This window comes from Anoplophora glabripennis, unplaced genomic scaffold, assembly GCF_000390285.2.
Source record: "Anoplophora glabripennis isolate ALB-LARVAE unplaced genomic scaffold, Agla_2.0 scaffold126, whole genome shotgun sequence".
NCBI lineage: Eukaryota > Metazoa > Arthropoda > Insecta > Coleoptera > Cerambycidae > Anoplophora > Anoplophora glabripennis.
The window spans coordinates 456,754-474,571 of record NW_019416477.1 but is presented as its reverse complement, the minus strand read 5'-3'; positions in this window follow the sequence as shown (position 1 = coordinate 474,571).

The following is a 17,818-nucleotide window of genomic DNA, read 5'->3' as shown; positions in this document are numbered from 1 at the left end:
TTTAGCGGTGTTGCATTTTATTACGCGAAGTTAATGTTTTATATTCAATAAATACCACTCCACACCATAACTTATTTTTGATAACTTTTCCTGTCCTATTAATGTAAAATTTATAGCAGAATCATATTTAGGTTAAAGCTATCATAAAAGTACTTTAGTATATTCTGATTGCTGTAATAAACAATGTGGAAGTTTATGAACAAATAAAGATGGATCTTACATTATGAATCAGGTACACGTATTATTGGCCCATCAGCAAAGGCATCTTTTTCAGTTTCTGAATTTAAAATTTAATAAATTTCACCGTATTACAAAAAACTATGTCAGTGACTTTCTTTTAGCGCTACTGAGACCACCATGAAGTGCGTAATAAGATGTATCTTTATTTCATCGCATATCGACGATAAACCTCCGGGAAATTTCCAATTTTATGGCTATTAGATAGACACTACTTAATTGTAACACATTTCGCGAGAACACAAAAAGACCGGAGCCGAGTGGAATTCATAGAGGCGGCTTTATAGATTGTAAACTTGGCGATAATCTAAATTTTATGTTATCGTGTACGACTAACTGTGACTAAAGCGTGCCATAAGCGCCGGTTAAAGGGATTACCAATAGGACTCTCAAATACCATAAACTTCTTGTCGATTGTGATATTTGCAATAACGAAACTCAGATGAGGTTGAACTTAAAATGAAAATGATGTACAAGGTAATCTCTCACAATATACTTATTTAAAATATGGCACGGCCATAACAAATAATTTTGTAAAGAAATAGTAAATCGTTCTTATTTCGAAAACGGTTAAATTTAGCAGGTATAAGAAGTGGATCTTATTTGTGGAAGGGCGAAATGGGCGGTGACTATTAGACGTCTTTATTATAGCCATCTTTCTCTATCGCACGGATTTCTATGACTTTCTTTATCGCTCTCACGTAACGGCCGATGAACCATGGGGACTTTCCGACCCTGTATATCCCTTAATCCCGTCTGAACAGTATTATAGGTGCTATCATATTTTTATTCCACACTGCCTAATTACATACAACCACAATATTCGATTATTGCGACCGTTCGGAAAGCTTTTAACTGTTAAAATCAACCTAAATGGACCCCGTCATTATCGCCGATTCGCGGCAGCCTCCGGCGTATCTAAAAATCGACGCCTCTGCCTCTCTGATGATGGTGATCGCGGCATTAAATGACTTCTCCTTTGTGATTCCGTGATTGAGCGGTTTGCGCAACAAATTGCGTTATAACGCATCAATTACTATCCGTCTCTCGTGGAATTACAGGGCCCTTTCTTTTGAAGCCCCGGTAATTTTACAGCAAAAAAACGAAGGCGCTTTCCTGCGCGTTAGCTGAAATTGGCACTTGGCATATTGATGATGAAAACCGTCTTTTCCTGCAGGGAATCACTGAATGAAGGGTAGTGACTTGTGCATGTTTAGATTTCGCCGCAGCTTAATGACGGCCTCATAGTGTGGATGCGAAATAATATTTTTAAAATGTCTGCAAATACTTTGAACTTGAAATCAGATATTATAATATAATGTTAGGTAAATATAAAATGCTAATAAAATAAATGATTTTACAGAATTTAAATGATTTACATAGCATTTATAATCCCATTTCTAAAAAAAATCTTAAAAATTGTTTTATTTTCACTTGATTCGACTGTGATGTAAGTTTCTGTAAAATAAAAGAAATCGTAATTCTAGAACGGCCATTTTTTAGAAATAGCACTGGGAATTAGAAGTACTCGTTTTTTTTTTTGTAAAATCCTCAGTGATGTCGAAATTCTGAGGTCCCTGATCTATAGTACCTCCGTCACTGCCTGTTTGCTGTATTTGAATGTTAACGCATGTTTTCTTCTAATTAAACAAATCATTGATTCTCTTTATTTCATTCATCTACGGTAAACATTCTAAGAGATATTTAAGAAAATGCCACTGGATTTTGTAGATTGTTCAAAATTTCATAAAAACATATTCACGGCATACAGTAAAATTAATATTAAAGTTTTACCATTTTCGTTCTTAGTCGGAGTAAGCAATCTATGGAATCACAAATAAATTAAAAAAAAAAATGCTCACTAACGTATTCTTCTTAAATGTACAGTTCAAAATTAAATAATGTTAATAGATAAACTAATTATAATTACGAATAACAAATAATCATTATTACAACACTTGCATTTGTGAAGGGTCATTATTACATACTTAATGTGAATAACATACACAAAAATTGTGCCAGAAATTAAAATTTGTTTTTTTTTTTAATTTGGAATTGCACATTTAAAAATACATTAGCGAACATTTTATATATTTATTTATCTATTTTTTTTGTGATTCTATAAGTTGCTTACCCCATACAGGAAGAATGGAAATAATAAAAGTTTCAATATTAATTTTGCAATAAGCAATGATATTTCTCGAAATTTTATGTAACTTAAGTACATTGTAGAATCCAATGGCGTAGACAGATTTTGAATAAAATATAAAATAAAAAATTCGCTAGTAGTCTTTCATAACTGAAAATTCAAATGTTATGTGATGTTATCAAATTTTTAAAGCTCTATCTTAAAAAAAACCTTAATTAAATCAATCAATAAATTCGTTTTTCCATTTGAAATGTGCCATATCTATGTTGTACGTGTATCAAAAAATTACTGATTAATGAACTAAATTTCAAATTCTTAATACTAATCTTCTTACCTAATATAGTTATTAAAAAGTACAATAGGGAAAATCAATAAAATTAAATAGTGATTTTTTTTTAGTTTTATTAAATAGAATGACAAAAAATTTCTCTTAATATTAAATAGGTACTTAGGAAATTTAATTAAATCTTAATATTTTACCATCTAATTTTATGGTCGCTCTTTGTTCCAGTATATCTTATTCCTGGGACATTATGTATACATCAATGGTTAGTATTTAATAAATTGATATTTTGCAGAAACGGTTTGTAGGTTTGAAATTGCTCAAAAGTTATTAACCCTATTTGACATTTAGATCTAAACAATTTCTGAAAGTTATTACATATGTTACTGAAGTTATCATCGGTTGATACCCTTTTATTATAGCTAAATATATCTTGCTTCCTTTGAATGAAGCGATTTGTTGTCGAGTACAAGCGTCATTAGCATACAATGGATTATTATTTCAGATATTACAATTTTTTATTGTTCTTACATACATCCTCAACTTATTTAATAAATAACATCATATAAAAAGAAAAATATTATTTTCGCATTTTACTAAATTAATTTATTAATTTTTTTTCATGGAAATGGGCCAACCAACAAATATATTTTTAAAAGGTAAGTTAATTGTTCTGATGCTATAAAAAATATTTATATACATCGTCTATAATTTGATGTTAACTTTTCTGTTAATTACAAGTCACTAAAATTTATATCCTTTTAAACTCTATAATTCACCCTAACATAAGTAAAGAAGGGACATAAATAACCACCCCTTTCTTATTCTACCAATCTGGTGTATATCTATTTAAATAGCCATTAATCACTATCTAATTTCGTTCCCAATTAGTTAAACTTAGATTTATTTTTGAAAGAATCTAATCTAGAAATTAAGAACTTATTCAAAAGCAGGTACCTAAGTTCTGACGGTCCGGAATGTTAAAATGCTTTTTAAAATTTTGTTGATTTTCCTTTATCCTATGCAAATGAATATTTTACTATTAATTATATATTTATACAGAGTGTACTTGAAACTCATAGATTTTTGATGACGATAAGACAATTTAACTAAACTTACTTCTACCCCAAGTAACTTCCTTTATCTATTGGAATGTGTCATTTGACAAAATTTATTTTTTCCAGATAACTCTCATTTAATTTGACTTAGGTTGGACAAAACGTTTTGAAAACCTATATACAGGAGTTTGTTAAAAATATATATATTCAATTAAAAGTATCGTGTTCTTGTTAAATTTATACCAGAAGCCACTGTCAACGTTCTTATTTTAAATCAATTCAGAAAGAGCATAAAATGTTTAATTTAATTTAATATTTATAACTTTCTAGTGGTTTATCATTAAAATGTTAGGTGTGGGAGTTAAGTTGATTAATATGAAAACGTCTTCACATTTATCCTCAAAATACAGGGTGTCCGGAAACGTATGGGCTATGCTTCAAGGAAAGTTTTCTCGATTGGAAATAAATTATAAATAACTAATAATAATAACTATATAAATAAATTACCCTAATACAATTTTGCTTTCTTAAAATTGTTATGGGTATTCAGAAAATGTTTTTAAATTCATTTTGTAAGCTCTCTTAAGATATCTTAAAAACGTCGTCAATTATTAAGATATTTTTAAGTTTAAGTTTTTAAAATCGCCGAATATGTACCTACATATACTTATGTTTCACCTGAAACATAAAAATCGATAAGAATAAGCCTCTTTGTTTTTAGGATAGGTATTTTTTTCTGAAAGCTGACTATACGAGGCGTTGGCTTATAAATAAGGGTAAATTGATCCAAATCATAAACTTTTAATAAAAATGTTGAGGATTAACTAAATTAGATTAACTAATATTAATGCAAAATTGAAATATAGATACAAGTAGACCTTTGTTCTATTGATAATGTAAATATAAAGATTTTTTCACGACTTCGTCTACAATAAACTGACATTTTTTCTCATTTAAGCGGACAAGGCTACTTTTATCTTAAAATGAAAATGTCAAATAGTTTTTCTTAATTAAATCAGTAAATTAACTGTTGCACCTTATTCCAATAAAATTAATTTCAATACAATGTGTTTTGTACATTCCCTAAAATATTGAACCATTTAAAATAAAGTGATAATATGCTTGTTCATTTATTTACGAAATTATATAACTGCCATCTACTATCTGATGATAATGATAATGATAATTTTAACAAGAATGCACGTGTTATGTTATGTTACGTTATGTGAAAGTACCTAAAAAATAATTAATAATATGCTATACCTACAAATAATCATATGATAGTAGATGAATTTGAATTAAATTCACCATAGGATTAGATATACGTAGAAAACATAACATTATCAACCCAAGATTAGTAACTTTAGTACTTTACAGTAAATAAAGCGACTTTTCATAAAATACCTATGTTTTCCAAAAATCTCTACCAACTATATTTTAGGTAAAAAATAAAGCATTTTTCCATCATCGACTAAATAAAAAACCATAAAAATTATTATAATATATTTTTTTGAAGGCACGTTACTTTTTAAGGAATCAAAATTATACTAAGATAAATATTCTATAGTAGGATTATATTCGATGCAAAGTAATAAATCATTGCATGTCAAGAGATCCAGTGCCATACGCTTTTAAGTGTTTTAGAAATTGAATAATTTCTTTATACATTATGAAGGGACGAAGGGATCAGTTCACGTCTGGCACCCTTGTTCCTACAAAAATTCCTTTATTCCCATAAACTATTTATTTTAAATGTAATTTATTAAAAATCCAATTTGTTTTTTAAATTCCACATACATATGTACTACATTTTACCTCTGTACGCGCCACTGTTGTTTACTTGGTTTTTGGAGGCGCTCACTGATTTACGGTCAAGCTCGCTAGGTTAGTATTTGACGTATAACCGACCAGTTCGTACACTCGATGCACCTGGGCGACTACAGGTACTACCAGAACACAGTGCGTATGTAGCGGTATTTCAGATTTAACATACTATTTCATTTTAAATTTGAAATGGTTCATCTTACGCCTCCTAAAAATGATGACACGATTTTCCTTTGATAAAAGACAGACAACTTTTTGCTCTACTTTGCGTCGAATACGATCCTACTATAAGTCAGTTTATTTGTATACAGTCGGAAAGGGAAAGCTTTCGTTGGAACAACCGGTATGAGTCACTTGATACTTTCAGTAGATACAGCACTTTCATAAATGACAGCAAGCCACGTCACCGCCGAGCTTAGGCAACCAACATTGTACGATTGGTATCGTCAGTTAAAGATCCCTAAATCTTAGCGTCATCAATGTTAAATGTTTACAATGAACAATGACAAACCGTTGCGTCTACGCTCGAGATAATGCTACCACAGATTGGTTTCATAAAATGTCGTGAAAAATTACACCAATCATCACTCAGTGAAACAGAATGTCGTGTTTTAAAGAAACCTTAATCGTATTGTTGTAATAATTTGTAATCTTACCAAAATTTAATTGCCAACGCGAAGTCAAGGAAATAAAATTACTGTTTTAAACAAAATTACTGGTCACGTGGCTTGTAATCTTTTATGAAAGACTCAAATATTACATAAGAATCAGGATGTTGTAATAACTTCTATCTGTAGTTAATTATTGAAATATCCAACGCCTACTACGTTTGCAAATGCAACTGCAAGATATTTTGATTTTGCCTGTGCACACCCCTCTTTGTTAATACGAATTGTATTATTAACGAAAATGAGTTTCTTTTTTACACATATAGGATATTTATAAAAACTGCATCAAACATTAGTTGATGTCATGATAATTTCATTTGTAAATGATGCGTGCTTGCAGTCTGTTACTAATTTTCATTCAAACAGATCTCATTATGCATAATTAAACTGTGCATAAAACATCTAACGAACAGCGGATACAAAAACCAATTTGAATAAAACAATCGAATTAGTAGCAACAGAAAACATTTAGAAATTATTAAACAGTTGGACAGTCAATTTCCTTTGTATTTTTCTTAGCATAAAGGCATTGGCAAATTGATGCGTATTGTTTCTGGGTTTTACATTTAACAATTTCTGACCCAATAATCGGTATTTTGCATCCAAAATTGGTAAATATAAACAGGTTTTAAGTTTTCAAACAAATATAAGGCTTTTAAGTGAACTAAATTGCTTTGCCCTACCCTGTATTAATTCTGACATCAACATGAATTACAGTTACCTAGAAGGAACAAAAATATAACTCAATTACCTCGCAACGGATATGCTTACACGTAATCAGCTATAAATTATTAACTTCTGTTTTTTTTTACTATAACAGAGAGCCAATATAGATTTATTAAAATACTGGTTAAGCCGTTTAGTATTTCGTGCATCAATCACCTCTTAATCTCCATTAGTTCCAGTCAATTAGTTAACAGTAAATAAATAATAATGATTTATTCTTAATGGAAATGTATGACGTTAAATTAGAGAGAACTGAAAGGCGAACATGTGTGATTTAATTTAATATTTTGCAAATAAAATGTAGTGTATTAATCATGCATTTAAAAGCAGTGTGATATTCTTGAAGAATACAGAGATCAAAGAAATAAGTACTTTCATTCTTATATAGGGTTCTTCAAGGTAAGTGGCCTATTAGACGTTTCAGAGGAACCAAAGACAAAATTTTGTCTACGAGAGTTATCAGATTTATGTTCTCTTCAATGAAAATAATGTCATCAACGACGCACTTCCGGTTATACCGGAAGTAGCTGTCAACTTCGTTATTTTAAATGGAACACCCTATATATCATTTGGTGATACCGCAAATATCTGAGAAAATTGAAACTGTAACTCCTACAATGCCTATATTGGTGAAATGAGAATTTGATTTTCTATAATATGATGCAGAAAGATACAGGGTGTTCCATTTGAATTTAAAAAGTTTTGTCGGTTTTAAGTTTTCAAAATGTAACGTGAAAAATGAGATACTTATAGTATAATTTTGTTCAGGTAATTTTGATAGGCGAAGGTAGTACATATTATGTTCTTTGTATATTCCGAAAAGCAGAACGAAGAAAGATATAAGAAATTTTCGAAACGCTTGCATCTGTCAAAATTTTTGTAAAATGAAAATTATCTCGAAAACGGTTAGATTTAGATACAGGGAAGCTTTAATATTTTTGACTTATTTTTAATTTATCTTGTCGATAATGCAATAATATACATATAGGGTGATCCATTTAAAATAACGAATTGGACAGCTACTTCCGGTATAACCGGAAGTGCTACGTTGATGGCATTATTTCCATTGAAGAGAACATATCTGATAACCCCCGGAAACAAAATTTCAGAGTCATATTATCTTTGGTTCCTCTGAAACGTCTAATAGGCCACTTACCGTGAAGAAAACTGTATTATTAATTTTATACATTATTGGTCTTTGTCTCCTTCAAAGTACTCCCCTCCCTTATTCACATACTTTTCCCAGCGATGTATTTCCATTTCGTGAAGCAGTCCTGGATACCTTCATTTGAAATGGACTTTAAAGTATGTGACGAATTTGCTTTGATGTTATCATTAATCTGGAAATGGCGTCCTTTTAGCACTGATTTTAATTTTGAAAATAAAAAAATCGCAAGGAGCCCGGTCTGGCGCATAAGGAGGATGAGGGAGGACAGTAATCTGATGAATCGCACATTTTAAAAATCTTAGTGACTTAAACATGTTGCATTCAAGTAACATTATCACGAATACTAAATGAGAGATATCAACAACCCTAGTGATATACTGTAACCCTGTGGTTACAGAGGAAGTTATACGCAACGCAGTGCTGCCAACCGCGTATCACTAAATTCGGTTATTTTCTCAACAGACCTCGTACTATCGCCTCATTTTATTGCAAGTCTTGTTAAAATAGTCTTTACAATGTATCATTTCTGTCATGCGTGTTTTTTTAATAAGATTTCCACTTGAAAACCGAAGTTTGACCACCATTTCTTTTTTAAGACGCCATGCTGATCTACATGGAGTTACGATTTTAAAATATGTTGATTTGAATCCAACATGCTTTGGTGAAAACTATTAAAATAATTAATTACGGGAAACCATTAGGAATACTAAGAATTTGAAAGCTTACCTAAAAAAATATGAGCAAATTTAATTAGTTTGGTTAGAATGTCAAAAATAACATCTATAGGTGCACCAAATTAGCATACCAAATTTTATTTAAATTGAGCATAGCGTTTAGAGTTATTCGAAATGTCTGAAATTTCTTTGTTGGAGTATGGATAACACTCGGCTAAACAAAGCAACCTTGTGCCTATCATAAATTCAGTTAAATCATTATTTTAACGCCAAGAATCTGATAACTTCATGTACTGAAATATTGAAACGCCCTGTATATTATTCTACAATTTGTAAACATATTTTAAAGGAAAGCGACAATTTTTTCATGAAACAGAAATTAATATCTTACAACCGTTTTTTTTTTGCTAGCTTCATATTATCTTATAATTATATTATTTTAAGTAAAACACCTACATTCTACATTAAAGAAACCTTAATGAGTGCATATTAAATAAAGCATAAAATATTTTTTGAACATGATAATAAATTTCAAGTGATTTTACTGGTATGAGATACTTCTGGATATAATTATTATCTTATTCGAAATGCCTTTTTCCCTAACAGTAAAAAGCGGGTAAAGAAGGAGTCATAAATTCTTAAAAGTAACTTGGGGGGTTTTACCTGAAAATTTTATATCTTAGAGGGTGGTCGTAAAAGCTTTAAGTCTCATTGACGCGCTTTTACAGGCATAAAAGACCTCTTGAAATATTAACGGAGTTATGTAGATGTTATTGTTGTACAATTTGTATCGCCTGTTCTATTTCATTTACCTGTGTTTTTAGTCCCACTGTACGGTGAAGTGGGAATAGTGTTTGAGGAGATTTTAACACCGGTAGGCATGCATCGTATCCATTTGCACTTTCATAAACGTTTTAAAGTGTTGGCTTTGAATTAAATAAATGTAAATTCATTAAGATTTGTTCTCATTAATTAATTCAAGTTGATAAATCTACCTGCCGCGGCATTAACCAGGGATTAAAATGGGCTAAATAAAGGATTATTCTGTTCCCCTAATTTCAGCCTTTATTAATTAAAAAAGTTAAATCCTAATATCTCACACGCGGGTTATTAAAACGTTAAATCCGGGTTTTATTACAGTGAAAAATACATTGTGTGTAATATGCAAAGGGAACTAAATGATGACCAACCTATATTTGAAAAGTGGACACGCAAAATATGTCAGTCATTTTAATATTTATTGATTTAAACAAAACTGGGAAAACAAATCTTAAAAATCAATCAAAGTCATAAATATTTTTAAAATACACAGCTTTTTATCAGATAATTTTGACAATTAATGTACAAGGTGATTCACTACGTTTTGACCCCCCCCCATTAACTTTTTTGTTTAAAGAGTTATAAAAAAATGTGAAATACAAAAGTTACACGATTTTTTATAAAGTTCTCGAAAAAGAGATGGACCCAATAAAAACCCTATATGACTATGCTCGACAAGGAACGTGTTCTATCCAAATACGTAAAAATATACAGGGTGTTCCATTTAAATTAACGAAGTTAATATCCGCGGCCATTTTGTTTGGACTTCATTTGTTTTTCTACTGTCATTTTCGAAAATTTCATAAAAAATCGTGCAACTTTTGTATTTCACATTTTTTTATAACTTAAAATAAAAAAGTTAAAGGGGGTCAAAATCTAGTGATCACTCTGTACAGTGCATCTTATTGAAGATAGGAAGTTGTGATTTATGTGAACCTTGATAATTTTTTTGAGAATTCAGTCCTCAGATCAAAACAGATTTTCGATGTTTTTTAATTTATGAACTGGTTTCGCATAATAATATTTTTTATGCAAAATTTCTGTACATATTCGTTGCAAAAAATGCTTTTTTATATTTGAACATACTGTACCTACTGAACAAAAACTGTACTTTTTCTAAAAATGATTATTAACTATGGGCTAAGATCATCAGAGTGGTTATACATATTTCTCAACATCTAATCTTCATTTCTATTACATTTTCAATCATTTGCTTAATATTTGAAGTACTGTGTTTTCTTTACACTCTTCTATCTAGCTAAGATTTAGCTACAATAATAAAGTTTTAAGCATGTTTTTTTAGTTTTAGAACTGCTGCTACTATTTTATATCGATTCTATTAACTGAAGTCGTATTAAAATAATTACAAATGAAAATTGTGGTAGTTACATAAAAACGAGGTTTTTCTTTTCTGCCAAATAAAAAAAAATTCCAGTGTTTTGAACATCATTATTCAGTGAGAATATACAATATTGTCATTTATCAGTCATCTCTCGAAAAATAAGAGTAAAAGGGAAATAATTAATAAAATGAAAATATAGAAACTTTGTTTAAGTCCAAATCTGTAGCTTAAATTAAATTGTATATATTTTAAATTCGTTTCCGAGTTATCGGCATATTATACCACCGAAAATAATGGAAGTTGATATGAACACAAGCGGGGTTACGCCCCAAAAAGTTATCTTTTTTTTAGACACTATCAAAACCGTTTTGAATTAGTTATAGAATGAGGTGGTTAAATATTAAAACACCCTGTATAAAAATCATTTAAGTGTTAAGTTACACGACAAAACAGATAACAAATAATGTAAACAAATTGTTAAAGGATTAGCAAATTGAAAACTGGCAATTTATCTTAAATATTTTTTCCGTAATAAACAGGATGCATATTTCAAAATATAATAAATCAAAATAATTTTTGCCCAATGATAACCCATTTGTTTCTAATAAATTTCGACCACAAAGCATCGTTTAACAATAATGTCAGTGCAATATGTGCATATAATAATAAATATAAAATAAACATTATGTAATTTTCTATGTTAAACAAACATGTCGCCTAACAATTTCAAAATCTTCCGCAAAATTTAAGATGAAACTATTACACCATTGCAAAATAATCATGGTGAAAATGAGTAATAATTTTATAAACAGTTCCTTGAAATAGTAATGAAAGTGTCTTATTTCTAATCGTAATCTACATCTATTACAGAAACTTCGAAAACACGATAATTAATTATAAAAAACAGGTACCTCATAATCTAATGATTAGTTAGTAGAAGTATAAACTTCGAAGACTATCTCTGCAAACCATAAAATTTAACCAATGTGGAGAACTTTTTATAGTTTCACATAAAATCTTTTGTTAAAATTTTATGCACAGCACAGATATTCCATATCTACCAGTGACGTACAGGGTGAAGGGGTATTGACTTGAAAAAATCATTAAAATAGGTATTTTAAATAATATTTAAGGTATATTAATATATAAATGTTAGTAATATAAATGCTATATATGCTAATGCTAATATGCTAGTAGAAATCGAACCAAAAATTATGTGTTTCTTTACTTACTTAGTTCCGAAGCTTGTGTTAAAATATTAAATTATTAATTCTTGGATAATAATTCAAGTAATGCATTTTTTAAATACGATAAAATGCCCCTTTTAACTATTTTTCGTCTCCTCATGATATTACTATCTATTTATGACTTTCCTAATGTATAGGGAAATACTATACATAAATGACTATTTTCACATTAGAAACATTTAGGTAGGTATCACTGGTGGTTCATGATCGCTTTGTATGAAGGAGATAAATATATTTTTTGATTAACACTGCTGAGGGACTATACTTTCTTATAGTAGCCTTAGAATACGTATATCCAATATAAAAGTTAATAAATAAAAAAGTTAATGTTTTAAATTATGATTACATTTTATGATTTCAAGAAAGTGGCAAATAAAGTAGTTTTTTTATTATAAAGTGAGATTTACAAAGCCACATTTATGTCCAGTGTGGCCCATTTCAAATTGAAAGCTATAAGATTAAGATATTTATGGACCGATTAAATTTTTTTCTTTTTAAGATAGAGCTTAAAAATTATATTACGTAATATTTGAATTCGTTTTTAGATATCAATAGCTATCAAAACGTACTATATGTAAGTATTTATATAGGTGTCAAATTTGACAAACATTGGTTTAGGAATTTTTTATATAAAATCTGTCTATTCCATTGGTTTCTGCCCCTCCTCAAAGTTGTCTGTGCCAAATCTCATTATAAAATTAATATTGAAAGTTTTATTATTTCCTAAACGTGGTAAGCAACCTATGGAATCAAAATAAACAAATAAAATAAGTAAAAAGTAATAACTAAAGAATTAAATATGGCATAAAAATTAAAGATTGTGGCTCTTTTTCCTGTATGTGTTTATTATTTGTATGTTTTTCTTTGTTAATCGTAATTTGTATTGTTTAATTTGGAACTATTATTTAAGGAAGAATTAGTGAACAATTCGTCTATGCTTCTTATAATTTAGGAAGAGCTGAAATTATAATTTTACAAGACCAATAAATATGTATGTATTTCAAGAAATTTGGTACATACTACATTCAGATGGTGTAGAATAAATTTGTACAGTCAGATTTTAAATAAAAAGTCACACATTTTTGTCAAATTTAACATGGAAGAAGAATAAAAAGTTCGATAAAAAGTGCGTTTTGATAACTGAAAATAAATTTAAATTCTATATGGTAGACTTTTTTAAGCTCTATCTTAAAAAATAAACAAATTGAATATGTCAATAAATACCTTTTCTACAAGGATATTTGCATTAGAAATGAGTCATGTGACGTATAAATGTAACAAAATTAATACAAATAAAAAAGTTAAATCTTTATTAAAGCAGAATTCTGTTTGCAATAAACGTTGCACCAAATCGATATATTGGCATTTTAAAATATTTTCATCATACAAAATGTCATGTTTCTTCTGGGTGTTATCTAACTTTTTTTTCAAATGAAACAACTTTGAATTTCTCGTTAAATATTAGCCCTAGTTTAACACGTCTGAAATTGAATTTAAAACATATTATTTAGGTGTTATTTGATGTTTTTTTTTAATTTTGCAGCATCCCCGAAGTTATAAAATATGTATATCCAAAACTAAATGTAACAGCAGGATGTGATCTTCTCATTCATCAAGCATGAAAAAAACATTAAACACTGAATACATTTTAAATAGGAAAATAATACGGGCGTTAGAAGTTCTAGGTATTCGATCATGGATAACTTCTTTTTAAAGGAACGCTGTAATAAATTTTACAAAGACAAATGTAAAATTTAATTTTCTTTCGATTCTATGAAGGTATATTAGAGTGTATTTCTTAAAGTTTTTCAAATCCAACATTACAAAAATGAATACCGTATAAGAGCACTGTTTTGAATTGCAATGAAAATAGAATAGAGAAAATAAGATTTTTATCAATATTTTCCAAAGAAATGGATCATATTATTTATATTAATTGGCGAGCTAAATTTTCCAATCTAACAAACTCCGACTTTCTCTTGTGGGAATTTGTAACATGTAAAATTTATTATTTGCCTCCCACTACAATGCAACATATGCAAAATCGAAAAGCAAGTTTTCGCAATACATTCGACATTTTAGATAATTATTTGCTATGGCAGATTTTTTAATATTTTTCTAATAATTTTGTACTAGGTACTATTAATATTACGATAATATTTTTATTAATAATTTTAATATTAGTACACGTTTTGATTGTCATGTGCTAACTTAATGTTATATTGTAAGTTACTAAGTTATATACAGGATGTCCCGTTCATGTTTCAATAAAACTTGTGTGCAAGTTCCTCATGGAAAAATAATAGGGGTAGTTCATGTAAAGTTTTTTCTTAGACGCCCTGTTTTCGAGATACAGTGTGTTGAAGTTGTTACTTTCCAAATGGTTTTCCTTAATTATCTTTAAATCGGCTAAAGATAAAAATGTCAGAATTTGTACATGAGTAAACATCAACTGTGCGTTAACAATAATGTGCAAACGGTTTCTTTCTGAAAAGAAAAAATATGTTAAAAGTATTTGTAAACTTTATTATTTTTATTACATTTCTAAACGATTCTGTAAACTCCAAAGCATACTACAAAAAATAGGTATACTTGTTGTAGCCCAGTCATTATAAACATGAAAGAGCCTGTTTCGGGAAAAAAATACTATTAGAAGTTTCTCTGCGGAATATTGTTCGGAAACCTGTTATAAATAAAATATCAAAAAATCAACTCGAGGCTAGTTGGGAAACTTTGTTTTAACAGTGGTCAAAGTTATGGAAAAGTGGTTTTTTGACTCACGTAAAAAAGCTATTATTCATAGCGAAAAAAAGTTTATACAAAAAAGGTAGGTATTAAATAAGCCTATAAAATGAAAAAAGTCCGATTAAATTCCGATAATTTGTTTATGCACAAGAGCTCAAAAATGGTCGAAAATTGCCGTTTTTTTCAATTGCTAATAATTAATGCAATTTTCATCGCAGACACTTGTAATTCAGGATTTTTGAGGCTTTTTACACCCTTAATAAGTGGTAAAAATTTCAGCTCGAAAGCTTCATTGGTTTGGCGTTGGCGGAATTTGTTATCTAAGAAGATGCTATTTTCAATTCATTTTTCCCAAGCTCACAGGCGTTGTAGGGTTTTGATCATTAGTTGTTTTTGTACCTAAATAGTTGTATTGACATAGGCATTTACTGAGAATTTAGTTTTTCAAATTTAATTTGTTTAAAATTGACTGAAAAAATGTTAATATTTATTAAATTGTTAAGATAGGTAATTATTATAAAATAAAATAGTAACCTCTTTACTTTAGTTTTCTTCGAATTTAAAAAAAAAACGTTGTTGTAAGTTGATTAGAAGCTGAGATAATTTTTTTTATTTATTTAATCGCAGTGACCTTAATTATTAATATTAAGAGCCGAAATTTGGAGAGAGTATACATTAAGAGCTATATTTTCATGTCCTACATTAACATTAAGGTGAATTCAACTATTTAATTTCGAAAAAGAAGATAGCGGCGATGCGTTCTATTACTTGGTCTAGCGAACGAGTGGGGAAGGCGAGGCTTAGCATGCGCGCTTAACGATGTAATAAATATTAACATTTTTTCAGTCATTTTTAAACAAATTAAATTTGAAAAATTAAATTATCAGTAAATGCATATGTCAATACAACTATTTAGGTACAAAAACAACTAATGATCGAAACCCTACAACGCCTGTGAGCTTGGGAAAAATGAATTGAAAATAGCATCTTCTTAGATAACAAATTCCGCCAACGCCAAGCTAATGAAGTTTTTGGGCTGAAATTTTTACCACTTATTAAGGGTGCAAAAAGCTTAAAAAATCCTGAATTACAAGTGTCTGCGATGAAAATTGCATTAATTATTAGCAATTGAAAAAAGCGGACAATTTCGACCATTTTTGAGCTCTTGCGCATAAACAAATTATCGGAATTTAATCGGACTTGTCTTATTTTACAGATTTATTTAATACCTACCTTTTTTGTATAAACCTTTTTTTCTCTATGAATAACAGTTTTTTTACGCCAGTCGAAAAACTACTTTTTCATAATTTTGACCATTGTTTTAACAAAGTTTCCCAACTAGTCTCGAGTTGATTTTTTGATATTTTGTTTATAACACGTTTCTGAACAATATTCCGCAGAAAAACTTCTAATAGTATTTTTTTTCCCGAAAAAAAAGCTATAATGATTGGCCTAGAAATTCGGTAGCATGTACCATTTTCGAGAAAAATGAAGTTGCGTAGAAGGAAATGGGGGACAATTATAGTATCTACTGCGAGATCTACTGTAGTATTTCGAGTTTGCACATTTATTTAATTGTGCAGCTGTTTTGTTCTGTATGTCTCCGAGTTTGTTTCCTAATATTTTTCTGTTTTTATCACTTTTTTTTAAGCACTCAGGTTCATCAACAATTCAGTCCATTCAACAATTGTTTATTTTAGTAATGGTAGTGTAGTAGTTTACAAAATCTAGAATTAGTTAATAATAGACATGTAATTAATTACCATAATCTGTTTATTTTTATTTACTTTTTTAAATGTTAGTTTACAACAAACTGAAACTTAAAATACATTTTATTTTATTTTTTTATAGTTAATAAATTGTTTTACAATTTAACTGTTTTATGTGATATATAAGAAATTAAAATTATAGTCTTAAAAAATACTCTTGGTAGCTAAATGTCTTCAGCTCATTCAACGGAAAGGTCCTCTTTCAATTTAATATTTTGTTAATGTACTCGTGCCGTTATATGTGAGCAAAAAAAATGCAACTTAATTTTTTCTCGAAAATGGTACATGCTACCGAATTTCGACAAGTGTACCTCTTTTTGTAGTATTCCTTAGAGTTTACAGAACCGTTTACAAATGTAATAAATTTTTACTTTTATCATATTTTTTCTTCGATTGTACCCTTTCAATTATCTGTATCGGCGACACTGCTTTTCAGAAAGAAACCGTTTGAACATTATTCTTAACGCACGCAGTTGATGTTTACTTAATTACTTAATTTTGATATTTTTATCTTTAGCCGATTTAAAGATAATTAAGGAAAACCACTTGCAAAGTAATAACTTCAACACACCGTATCTCGAAAACAGGGCGTCGAAGAAAAAAACTTCACCTGAACTACCCCTATTATTTTCCCATGGGGAACTTGCACACAAGTTTTTTTGAAACATGAACGGGACACCCTGTATAAAATTAAAATGAAAATAAATGATAAGAAAAAAAGGTAAAATTAAATCCTTAAATTCATCGAAGAGGTTTGACCTCCCTCATCTCCTCTAAAAAGGTAGGTACTGAGGGTGCTACTAAGATTATACGAAATATGAAAATCCTGTAAAATTAATCGTGTGCATTGCCTTACAACCAATTCTTACCTTGTTTCCCTGTGGCGTGATGCCTCACTTTTGCGGAACTCGCAACGAAGCCGGAAATAAGCAAGAGCAAAAGGTAAAAGGGCCGTCTCAGGCGCATTTTGCACTGCATCAGAACGGTTCCTCACTCCGCGTACAAAAATCACACAAATTTCACTTTCAAAAAAACACCAAAATTCTCACATGACGCGAACATCCGCGCTTCCCGACTTTTGAATGTTCAAAGAGGCAGCGCGAAGTACT